General features: G+C 34.2%; 1 protein-coding gene and 1 pseudogene across 12 annotated transcripts in view; one reads left to right on the top strand and one right to left on the bottom strand.

Annotated features, from left to right (window-relative positions):
* PKP4 (plakophilin 4) overlaps window positions 1-13,609 on the top strand; it is a 217,562-nt gene that overhangs the window by 20,423 nt on the left and 183,530 nt on the right. The window lies entirely within an intron of this gene.
* Window positions 5,280-5,395, bottom strand: LOC120597477 (uncharacterized; annotated as a pseudogene).

A 13,609-nucleotide genomic window follows, 5' to 3' on the forward strand; every position in this document is an offset into this window, starting at 1 on the left:
TTTTTACTACATTTATGTATTTTTATAAAATGGCCTTATAGATGGCTGAAAACTTTGTTATGGTTATGATTTCCTGTCACTTTTCCCCTGGTATTAGAGTTAGTAAATTCCGCCCACTAAATACTCTGTTGGAAAGGACTTATTCCCATTCCTTTTCTAGCCTGGGTTCCCAAGTTAGCCTTCTCCAGGAGGTTTCTATTATTTTTATTTTTCTGTTAGCAGGAGTTGCTTAAGCAGCATCATTTTTTTTTTCAACCCTTTACACTCTCAAACAACTTAGATGTTAATTAGCTAACTTTTAAATGCAGCATAATTTTTCAATTCTTTTCTTGATAGATTTCTGTTTAAGCTTCCATACGCAGTTTGACATTTTTGTACTTAAAATAAGACTTGACATATTTATCAGCTTGGAAAAGAATTCAACTAATTGCATCCATTTTAAGGGGAAAAAGACTTCATTAACCTACAACAGGTAGTGATTCTGTTGTGTCATTGATGATAGCTGAATAAGAGTTTCTAAGTATTAATTACTCTTTGATTTATTAGTCTCTGACTTACTATATGACCCAGACAAACGATTTTTTTTTCAAGCCATGAAATAGAAATGTATTTCTATAGCATTTATGATTTCTTCTGGATTTATGTAAATTTTGTACTTCCCTGTTCTTACTTGCCTTATTCTTTACCCCAATTTCTCTTTTTATCTTTAAGAAGAGAAATTTCAGCCCATTTCTCATGTTTACTTACTTAATGTTGTAATCCAGGGCCTATCCATAACTTGACTCCATGGTTTTACCTCAGTTCTAACATCAACCAGGCTGCCCTGTGGCTTAAATCTTCATCTCTCAGATCCCTCCTTTGTCAGCAGAGGAGGTCAGAAAGAAAAGGGCTCAGTCTTCTCAAACTTTAGCTCAAAACTGTTACTGCTTCTCCGGGAGAGCCATAGAACAGGCTTATCCTAATATCTCTAGGCCAGAAGATATACCTGTCCTTTTCTACTCAAAAGTCAGTTCCAGTTAAGAGATTTTCCTGATTTCTGTTGACTGTTTCCCTCTTAATTTTAAGTAAGTAGCAACTTTTAAAATTTGCATCTTATATAGATAGAATCTTTGTTTATAAAAATCTCTTCGTACATAAAATCATTTATTAAAATGGCCAGTATTTCTTTAGAGAGGAAAAAAATCTCAATGATGTTTAAAGAAAAATTATATAAATAGAAAATTAACAAAAATTTTAAAGCAAAAATTGAAGTGCTTTTTAAATTTGAGATATAATTCACATACCATAAAATTCATCCCTTTAAAGTAGTTAAGTAGTTTTTAGTACATTTACAAAGTTATGCAATTATCACTAATTCTAAAACATTTTTATCACCCCCAAAATAAACCCTGAACCTGTTTAGCGTCATTTCCTATTTCCCCTAGTTACTGGGAACCACTAATTTACTTCCTCTGTGGATTTGCCTATTCTGGACATTTCATATAAATAGAATCATACAATATGTGTACTTTCATGTCAGACCTTTTTTACTTAATGTTTTCAAGATTTATTTGTGTTTTAACATCAATCAGTACTTTTTTTCAAGACTGAATAATATTCTATTGTATGGATTTACCACATTTTGCTTATCCATTCATCAGCTGATGGACATTTGGGTTGTTTTAATTTTTTGGCTATTAAGAAAATGCTACTATGAACATTTATATGTGTTTCTGTAGACATATGTTTTTAGTTCTTCTAGGTATACATCTAGGAGTACAATTGCTGGGTCATATGATAGCTTCATGTTTAACTTTTTAAGGAACTGCCACACCGTTTCCACAGCAGCTGCACTATTTCACTTTCCCACCAGCACTGTAGGAGGGTTCCAGTTCTCTCATTCTCACCAACACTTTGCATTGTCCGTTTTTAATTATACCTCTCCTAGTGGGTATAAAATGATAATTCATTATAGTTTTGATTTACATCTCCCTGATGACTAAAGACATTTGAGCATATTTTCGTGTGCTTATTGGCCATTTCTATATCTTCTTTGGTAAAATGTCTGTTCAGATTCTTTGCCTATTTTTTGTTGGCTAATTTCAAGTGTTTTTATTACAAGTATTGAGATTACTTTTGGGGAAAGAAAATCTTTTAGGAATGACTGATAATGTATGAGTAAAGTACATGTGAAGTGTTGACTGCCAGAAAGCACATAAAAACTACGAAACTGATTATACAAAAGGACATTATCCACCCATCTGTATTATGAAATGGTGCCAAATTAGTTTGTAGTCTTAGGGTCAGATATTAAAACATTGTTAATATTAGAGATTTTATTATAGTCTACTTAGAGTAATATTGATAAAGTTAATAGATTTGTTAACTGTGGTCTGTCATGCCTTAATTAACTATCTGTGCTTTCTTATATATATCAATTAGCCCCATTTGTCTATGTGAGCTTACATTTAAATGAATTAAAATTTAAAAACTCAGTTCCTCAGTCACCGTAGCCACATTTCAAGTGCCCAATAGCCACAAATTGCTAGTGCCTATCATACAAGACAGCATACATATACAACATTTCTGTCATCACAGAAAGTTTGATGGGGTAGTGCTAGTCTAGATTTATTCTGAAGTTTCTTACTCTAAGGAAAATGTCAGTGGGATTTAATTTTTTTTTTTTTAATAACCCGAGTTAGGCTTAGAGCCTTATAATTTGAAATAGCAACTTTAGAGAAAGTACAGATCACTGTATTGGATGGTAGTACACCTATTCATATTATTATTCCTGTTAATATTGTCTTTCACTCCTGTGCATTTCATCTGTCTTTGATATTTGTAGCAGTCTTTTTTTAACACCCCTAAAATCATTTGCAGTGTAGTTTTTGTTCTTGTTGTTTTCCCCAGAGGGGTCAGATCAACTTCTCTCTTAATACCCTGTGACCCTCCTGAACTTTTTAAAATTTTACTTGCAGATAACAGGTTGAAGAGAGAGAATTGAATTCTTAAGGTTTATGATGTGTGGTAGTTCTTAGCCTATACATAGACCAATTAGTTTTTAAAGTAGCTTTTCCCCACCCAGTGCGAAAACAGTAAATAATTGTGGATATGGCTTAAAATTTAGACATCAAAAGTAGTCATTTGGCTTATCTCAAATCACCAGTGAACAGCTGTTTGTTCATTGGTGTGTCCTTAGAAAAATCAGTATTTTGATTTGGAAAAGTTGATATCTTTTGAAAAATTGCGATAAGGATTAGAAAACCTATGATTGGTTTTCTTTTCCTCCCTCCCTCTCCTCCCCTCCTTTCCTTCCTTCCTTCCTTCCTTTTCTTCCTTTTCTTTCTTTTTCTTTCATTTCTTTTTTATCCATCCTGTTTGTTGCATTTAGGTTTATATCCCACATATAAGTGATATCATGTGTTTTTCAACTTTTTCTGTCTGACTTATTTTACTTAGCATGATTTCTTTTTATTTGTTTTTTGTTTGTCCAATTCTCATGGTGGAGTTAGTTTTTTGTCTTCAGTTACTTATTCTGTTCTTTGTTAACGCATTTTTCTCAAAGGCTCCCTAATCTCTATGGCCATTCTGAGACTTCTTGATCCTTTCTCTACTTTTTCTTTTCTGTATTACAAACAAATTGTACTTCCTGACATGTATTTTGTTTTTGTTTTTATCATTTCTCCTCTCATTCTGTCCTTATATTGTTGAGGTTTGTATCTTCAGTTTGCAGTACATGATTCCTGATAATCTCATATAAATTTCATGAGTCACTAGAGCCACCTAGACATGAATTAGCTCTAAGTAGGCATTAGTGACAAAATATATAATATAATGTTATAGAGGCTATCAGTGGGTCCGGTTGGAAAGTAATGTTTGTGCACTGAGGTAGTGTTTGAGGAACCTACAGTCTGGGGGAGTGTTTTTTATTGTTTGTTGATAGTATTTTGAAACTTTTTTAAAACCCTACTATTTAAAAAAATACTGTAGATAAAGTTAATTATTATTTTTAATTCTTGAGTTTATTAATGTTTATTACAACCAACTGAATTTGGGATTATGTTCTACTTTAAGAATTCATTTAGGTAAAATTAAGAGATAGAGAAATTAACAGGTAATCAGAAAGGAATTGGTTTTCATCAGAGTTCTGCAAAGTATTTTAAAACTGCCAGTAAAATTTATTATTAGCTTATTTAAGTTCTTATTTCCTCATCTATTACCAGCCTGACTGAAGAATCCATAGTATGTGTGAACATTAAAAAGTAAGCATAATAAGAATATGAATAGTTGCATATTTTTCAAAGCCTTTTGATACTGAGCTAATTCTGCATCAGTTTAACTAGCTTTGAGAACTGAAGCATTGAAGTTCTGCTATTCAGAGTATCCATTGTTGTCTTGATTTCTCAAATATGTTAGAGATGTTTATGGTTCATGGTTAGCATTTCTTCTTAATATGCATGTTGTCTAGTCTTAGGAAGATTTTTTTCTCTTCATTTTCACACTCTGAACTTTTAATGACTGAACTACTTGGTCCATGTTGGATATGCATGTATAGTCCTTTTTCAAAGAGAACCTTAACTAATGAGGCCTGTGGTGTATTTCCCATGATAATGATGGTGATAATTGACCTTTATATCAAATGACATTTTACAGTGTTATAACAAATGGATTTTCCTCCTTTATAAGTGGATGGTTAGCCATGAAGCTATTCTTCAAAAGGTAGTTACAGTAAGTGTGGTAACAGAAGATTGCCTGGTTCTGTAAGCACTTGAAACCTGCTAATAAGCAAGGTGCCAGCACAGCCTCATATGGACTTGTTAAAGGAAGTACTTATACTAGGAATAGTTCTTCAAGTGGCAATCAGAATAAAAGATACTAAGATATTGTTACTGTAAACCATCCAGTCTAGCATACTTATATTTCAACTCAGTGTAGCTCACTCAGTTGTTCACAGGTGCCAGATCTTTTGAAAAGAAAAAAAAAAAGGTGTCATTTGATTAGGTCACTTCTGTACTTAACATGACTTACCATTGCTCTGTGATAAAAACTAAAAGCCTGGCCATGACCTACAAGGCCTTGTGTGACCTGCCTTCCTCTAAAAGCAGAGCTGCCAAATAGGTAGCCTGGCCTGTACACAAGTCCAGATTTCCAGCTTCTTTTAAGATAATAGTCAATGTTAGTTGAGTTCTTACTATATAAGGCACTGTTCTAAGCATCTTATGTGAATTAATTCATTTAATCTTCACAACCCACAAACAAGATATTATTAACTCAGTTTTATTTTATTTTATTATTATTTATGCCTACAGCACCTGGTCTTCCTAGGTGGTCTCCCATCCAAGTAGTAACCAGGCCCGACGTTGCTTAGCTTCCGAGATCAGACATCAGGCTTGTTCAGGGTGGCATAGCTGTAGACTATGGACCATGGCTCTACTGGAGTACAAACCCAGGACCTTCCGTGTGTAAAGCAGATGTGCTAACCACTACACTATGGAACCACGTCCTTAATTCAGTTTTATAGAAGAGAACACAGAAACATAACAGTGGAGCATGTCATCTAGAAATATACAGCTAAGAAGTAACGGTGATGGAATTTTAGTCCAGGCCAATTAATTCTAGACCCCATGCTCCTAACCACATTCTATGCTGCCTGAGATTGGTTGTCAGTATAAGCTATAACACCATTGTTCATAATTTCACGTTTATTTATAGGATTAGCTGATTGAAGTCTCTCCCCCACAAGACTATATAAGCTCCGTGAAGGAGGAACTATGTCTTTCCACTTTACCATTGTGTGTTTAGAGTCTTTTATGCTATCTGACATGTACTAGGTGGTCAGTGTATATTTATTGAATGAATAAATGAAAGTGTCTTGATATGACCCATCACTGTGCTTGAACATGAGACCAGGCCCTTTTATAAGCAAAAATATCCAATCCTTTAGTTTATTATCATCTGTAAAATTAAAAAAATGATATTGAAATTTCTGTAAAGTCTATTGGATACTAATACAAAAAAGAGGTAACTTCGTAATGGCCAAGGATTTGTTTTTGTACTTTTGTTTTGTGAGTATTAAAATAGGTATTAAATGGTTTATGTTCAATAGCATCCACTCACGATGACAATAATTAAAATATTTTGGCATATGTAACCTAATTAAGGTCTGTAATACATTAATTTATTTAAAACTTATAAACAGCATTCATATTTTGTTACAGAAATTGCACATTCTGAGTTTGGCTACATTGAATTTTTTATTTCTAATTAAATCTATATAATCATTAATAGTAGAGTTCAAACTAAAAGAATTACAAAAATGGAATTTGATAAGGAGAATTGGATTTGATGACATTTAATTTGTAATTATAGTAAAATTATTTGGGAGATACTTGACAGCTCAATTTCTAAATTCTTTCTTGATGGACTAGTATCTTCCTATTTGAATACATATAGATATAAGAAGAAAATTTTATTATATTAAGTTATATGAAGTGTGGAGACAATGTTAATTGTGTCATAAAAGGTAGAATTTTTTTCCTTTGAGGTTTTGTTAAAATAACAAATCATGGTGAAGTCAAGAAATTTAAACAGTATGACTGACTGAACATTTTCCATTTTATAAAATTTAATGGGGTTTTAGAAATCTAATAGTTTAGTGGCAGTGTAAAACTGAGTTTTAGGTGAAACTAAAGTCTTAAAGCACAGTTTTGATGACTACGAGGTCCTGAGACCAACAGATATCATCCAGCTGTTAGAGCAGTGTTTTGGCTTAACTAAGAGTTGTGGAGTGTCAAGTAAATTGTGAGGTTAAGAACAAAGTGACCCATAGTCCAAATCTAGCTCTTCTCAACTAAACTATAAGACAGAATTGATTAAATAGAGCATGATAAATTAGTACCTACTACATGGAAAACTGATTTGGGAAGCAGTCTGGAAAGATAACCTGAAAGATGTACTTTGTGTATCACCAGCAATAGGCCATTGTCATGAACTATAGCATTGCAGTGACTTAAAGTCATTCTGCTTTGCTTGGAATGGTTCCTCTTGAGCATCAACAGTTTGAGGCTAGATCATAGACAATAAAAACACCTGAGTCCAATGACAGTCTTTGAATAAGACGATTTGGGCAATGGTCATTCTTTCCATAGCTCTGCATGCAAAGAATGGTTACAGTCAGAAGTATCTTCCCTGTAACTTCTATATAACTTCATAATCATACCTGTTACTAGCTCTGTGGTATATTCCTTATATAAGGTATAAATATAAACAACGGGGGAAGCAGAGAACAAAGAGAAGCAAGTGGCCAGAGCATGGAGTTGATCAGATGATAATTCAACTTGTAGTAGTGATCTTAGCAATAGCTTGTCAGCTTTGGGTGATAGTTAAAAATAATTGCAGGTATCATAGTGGAGCCTTAAATAGACTGTGTTTAACTGGCACAAAGTCTTGTTAAAAATGCAGTTGTATAAACCATACAGTGGTTCTATATATTTTCTCCTTTACTAGTTGTCTTCACATAATCTTGGGAGGTATGTAATATTATCAGTATATACTTTACACACCAGGAAGCAGCCTAAGAGAAATCTATAACTTGCCTAAGATCTTGCAACTGGTGAGTAATAAAATTAGAACCTAAACCTTAGTTTTCTGATGTGAAAAAGAAAGGACTCTTTTAACATGCTATTGCACCGAGTTAATGTGGGAGATGCCATACATATAAAGCACCAGTGAATTTAGAGTTTGGGTTTGTTTGGGTATAATATGTATATAATTGTTCAAGTTAAATTTAAATAAACTTGTGCTGAAAGAACTTGAATGTTAGAATACATTCTACAAATACCATTCCACACTTTTTTTCTTTATACCATTTGATCACTGAGTAAGGACATTCTATATACATTACCAAACACAGTTCTGGCTCCTAGGGACTCGGTGGTGTCAAATGATTGAATGAATTAATGAATGGAAGGAAAGAGTGGAGAGAAGGAGAGGGGAGATGGAAAGGGAAAGGGATGGAGAGGAATAAATTAATTTGGCAGGTTTTGTGTCTTGTAAGAGAAGTTCTTTTGGAAATAAATATGGTGATGAAATATAACACGTAAATGAATAGAAAACTCTTGAGATGTGCCTAAATCGTAAATGAAATGTTGATTTGTTTCTTCAGTTATGGAATCATTTACTTCTGAATTCGTTCCGTAGGATCAGACCACAGTCTAGGTAGACTTTTAAGTTTTTTTCAATTTCTTCCCTTTATCCTCACAAATTTTAGCACTGCCACTTACTAAATTTTTCTAACCATTGTCTATTCGATCCTACAATAGATTTCTGTGCATGTGCAACACAAACCAAATTTTACATTCTTGTAAAACTAAGTTATAAAAATATTTTTGAGGGAAGAGCTGTAAGAAACAGGATATAAGCGTTAAAAATGGATGAAAGCTTAATTTAGCAAGTATTTATTGAGCCTACTATGTGTTAGGGGCATCCTCTTTTTTTAGCACTCATTAGCCTAGCACACATTATTCCTACTAGAATTCCTTCACCTTCTCCTCCTCAGCACTTTGTTTCCTTCAGAGATGACTCTTCATTTGGTCTTACTTGACTACTGAGGCTTTTCCAGAGAGGGTGCCTTGGTGAATTTACATATGTGCTCTTTCCTTATTTTTCTTTTTGTTTAACTTATATTGCTTGCTCGCTCTCTCTCTCACTTCTAAATAATGGTGAGGAAGCATTCGCAGAGAAGAAGGGATCTGTGTTTCTGTGTTTGATTTGGTCACAAGAGGGATGAACAAAGCCTCTATCATGTACAAATGGATAGTTACAAAATAGACATGGAGATATAAAGTGTAGCATAAAGAAAATAGTAATGTAATAAACATGTAAGGGGAAGAAGGTACTAGTCTTAGTGGGGTGATTACTTTGTGAGTTTTTTAGATCTCTAATCACTATGCTGTACAACTGAAACTAATATTATTGTATGCCAACTATAATTTTAAAAAACTCATTGAATTGTATACTGTAAATACAATTTTCTATTATATTTCAATAAGCCAGAGGTAGCAGGAGGAGAAGAAAAAGAAGAAGGGATCTTCCTCAACCCTGTCTTGACAGATTGACACTCACTGTCGCACTTATATCCAGTGTACAGTAGTATGTGGTAGACAGCTTTTAAGATAGCCGCAGTGATCCCCACCTCCTGGAATTAATGCCTTTGTATAATCCTTCCCCTTGAACGTGGCCCAAATTTATTATTCACTTCTAATGAATATTCTTTACAGTTATATATTGTCACTACCAAGAATAGCACGTTATCAATATTGTGATTTTTGATAGCTTTGTGGTAAAGAACTTAGAATCTTCCCTTGATCCTGGGGCAGATTTAAAATAGCCTGTGGCTATTTAAAAAGCTGTTCAAAGGGTATCTGGAACCAGATATGGGCAGGTGAGTGAGGCACTGTGCTTTCAAAAGAAGGTTTGTCTTTCTGTTGACTACCTTCGTGGTCTTGGAGAATGCATTACATCTCTCTGAGTCATTTTCTCATCTCTATACTGGATGAATTTGAACTTGAGGATTTTGATAAATATCTTTAGTTCACATCCTCTACATCTGGAAATCTAATATTTTGTTTGCTTTTTGCTAAAGTTTCGTTAAAAACAAAAACGTCCCATCCAGGTATGGTGAAGTTATGTTTTTCTTTCAGAAGCCATATGTTGTAGGTATGAAATTAATGTACCATCTTAAATCCTTTGATATTTTTTCATTTGATATTAGCATATCTGGGCTTCTTTTGAGTTACTATTTATAGTAACTTCCTAGAGTTATACTTATAGTTATGAAGGTAGTTTTAATGTAGTTAGACTATCTTAATCTTTTTGAGTTTGTGTTTATGACAAATCAGAGAGGTTTCTGAAGTTAAAATCTTCTTGTTGATGCAAAATATGTGTCCCTTTCTCTACACTGAATATATTTTGTTCCTCTTGTGGAGTTGCTATGGCATGTCTGAAACCATCTTCTATATTTTAAAATGTTCCTGGTATCTAATAATGACACTCAAAACTCTGATATGGGTTCTCCTGACCCTTGGCCTCCTGCCTTAGCAGGATACAGGCAGGTGATTTTTGCCGAAAGCCCCTTCCCCCTCAGGTCCAAGGTTTATTAACCTTTTTTTTTTTTTTTTAAGTATCAGAAACTAAATTCTACTCAATATATTTAAGCCCTATGTAATTCCTGTGGCTTACAAAATTTTCTTGCCATTTAAACATAAGTACGTCCTACAAAAACTTTAACAAGGTGTAGTAGGAGTCTGGAGTCTGGCTCTTGTGCCGATGGCTCTAAAACCCGGGCCACAGCCCTTCCCACCACCACCCCCTCTTTGGGAAAAAGCAATGCGAACCGTTTTTCTTTAGCTGTTGGTCATTATTAAGGTCACAATTAGGGGAAATCTTGTTCTCAGGTTGCATTTTTAAATAGGCACATTAGAGATACTAAAGTAATAGTTTAAGTAAATCCAACCTCATTGGATTTACTTAAACTGTTTTTAGTCTGTTTAGGAGTGTACAAATCATTAACACCAGATGGCACCTACCTAGGATTTTTGAAGGATGAAATCGGGATACTTATAGTCAAAATGCGTGACTTTAGCTTATGAGCAGTAATTATGCCAGCGGATTAGTTAGTGCCACAGTGGACACATCGTTGCAAGGGGACTTAGGACATTAGTGTCCACCTTTCTCTCCTGCTGAGCTTCTGGTACCTCTGTGACAACAGACAATGGTTCTCAAGTCAAATTTAAAAAAAAAAAAAAAAACTTCAGAGGGAAAATAAAAGTGATATCTACAAGGATAAACATATTTACTAGAATTTTTGAGGGGTTAAAAATGTACATAATGTGTTTTTCATAGATTTTCAAAAAACCTGTAACAAGTTTCCACTTTTAGCGGCTGTTTTTTAAGCTACTGTTGGGCTTTAAATAATGAGAATAGCTAATTTGTCATAGATGGTTGAAGTTTAGAAGTGAGAAATAGCAAGTCAGAATAAGCAGGCATTTTTCTGGAGGAAGAAGTGCCAACACAATATTCTTTAGGCTTCCATGCAGAGAATGGTTTCAAACATCTATCCAATCTGTATTGAGGAGGGCATGAGTTTCTAGGTTTTTAGTAGTGAACACCCTAGAAGATTGATGAAAGTACCTTCTATTTGTTCTCCTCACTTCTATTCTCCCTACTTCATTCACATTGCTAATCTTTATTTTGTAGTTTTTTAGTTGGACTTTAGTGAGGGTTGAGTTGTTTGTATATCCCAGTTGGTGGTACTTTGTCGTCATTGGTCTGGGCCAAACCAGTGTTTTATGTATTAACTCTTGTTGTCACTGTCCCTTACATATTACACCCACCTCCCCCGCCACCTGCCGCCACACACATACTATTATAGGCACTATTCTAATGTGTTTAGTGTTATTTTTGTTTGTATGTACTCTTGTATAATGACTTGTATATTATGTAAATTGTTACATAAATGGTATTGTTCTCATTTAGTTAATACTTTCACTCAGTAATTTATTATTAAAGGTCTGTTTCTGGTCCTATGTGAATATTAAGCTTGTTGATGGTTCAGCTTTCTAATTTTTGCTAGTTTATCAGGTATGAAATACCTCCTTTTCAGTTTTTATTACTCTGGCTACTTGTGAACTTCATTATCTCTTCATCTGCTTATCTTTTGGGGGTATCCTGCAAATTTTTTATTTAAACCTTTGCCCTATGTTGATTTGAGGTACATTCTCATATTCTGGATATTAGTTACTTATCAGAAAATTGTGAAAATCTTCTAATCTCTCATCTGCCTGTAAACTTTATCGATTGAATAGAAACCCTTAAATGTGCTGTCAGATTTTTTTATTTTTGCCTAATGGCTTGTTGGCTTAAAGTCATTCCCTCCTTTTAACTTTCAGAGATGTTCTCCAACATTTTCTTGTTTTAACTTTATAGTTTTGCCTTTCACGATTTGGATTCCCTCCATCTAGAGTCACATTATATAACTGCCTTCATTAAGCCTTCAAGTGGCCAGTTGCTTGCAGAGTGAAACCAGAACACTCAGGGCATAGGAAGCCCCTCAAGATCTGTTGCATGTCCTTCCCCCATTCAGATGTGACCACACTGCCTCTTATTCACCTTCATACTCCAAGTAGAAAGAATTTGATGTTTTCTAAAAACATCCTCTAAGAGAAAAGCAAGCATTGTAGCATAATTTAAAAGGTATTTTCCCTACTTAAATCATACCTCAAAAGAGGTATTCCTTTTGTTGATTTTCAAATAGAAATACTTCTATTTAAAATATAGAGGTAATTCTCATTGTTTAGTAAGTCTAACAATACAGAAATGTACAAAGCAAGATATGAACAATTCTGAGCCCCAACCTTTTGCATACTTTCCTCTTTACTATTCATAGAATCATTTGGATAGGAGGCTAGGGAAAGATGTCAAAAATCTCAATACCCAGGCCATATTTCCAGACCAAATAAACCAGAATTGCTGGAGATGGGACTCAGGCATTGATATTCTTAGTAGATCCCTAGATGATTCTAATACACAGCCAATGTTAGAAATACTAGCTCTCCCAACACTTTCAAAAATAAAAGTGGTTCATACAAAACACGTTTTTCAGCATCTTGCCTTTCTTTCCCTAAGTACTTGCTCAGTGAAATTTAAAACCCCACCTTTGGTTTAAGATTTAACTACAATGAAAAATTCTCTTGATTTTGAAAATGTTATCAAGCCTGCCAGCCCTGTTAATCAACTTAACTAGCAGTATAGAGTAATTATTTTAAAGTGATTAAATATTCTTGTGAATAATTGTAACTTTTGACTTAATAGTACGAATAGTAAAAAGTCTTCCCTTTTTGCATTAGGAATCATAGTTTATCAAAATCCATAATGAATGGACAGTGGATGATCCTCTTAGGTTCTTTATTTTCATTGTGCCAAATGGCAGAATATAGGCAAGTACTTAGGAACTAAGGTTGTAAAAATTAGAAGCCCTCCCCGCACCCAAATTAATTTACTCAAAGTTAAATTGCCTCTTTTTTTTTTTTTTAACTGGGAAATCATCTTTTCTCTTATTCTCATTCTCTTCCTCTGCACTGGCTTCTTCTCCTTAAACCTCTCTCTCCCCAGATTTTAACAACAGCTGGAAACCTGGGTTCTCCTCCTGATAGCTGGCTCGATCTCCCTGTTCCCTTTCACAGTTAGGATACTTACTGTTTCACAGTCAAGTATCTGATGCCATATCCTCTTCCTCAGAGCTTGTTCTCTGCTCAGCTCCTCCCAGCCCTGCTTTTCTTCCTGAGCTCAGGCTTAGCTCAGGAAGAAACTCTTGATTTCCTAACAAGTTTTTTACATCTCGTCTTGCCCAGAAGCACTTGGCCCTGTTGAATACCTGCTTCTTGGTGAAATTTCTTTCTTCCTTGTCTATTAGGATATAATTTTGTGTTTCTCTTTTATCTTTCCAACTCTTATTTCTTGAGTTCCATTTCCAGGTGACCACTTTCCTCCTGCACATTTTTAAGTTACCTTTTATGTCCTTATAAAAGTGTTATGCATGTTTACAGTAGAAAATACAGAGTAATAAAAAGGA

The sequence above is a fragment of the Pteropus medius genome, unplaced genomic scaffold, assembly GCF_902729225.1.
Source record: "Pteropus medius unplaced genomic scaffold, Ma_sr-lr_union100, whole genome shotgun sequence".
NCBI lineage: Eukaryota > Metazoa > Chordata > Mammalia > Chiroptera > Pteropodidae > Pteropus > Pteropus medius.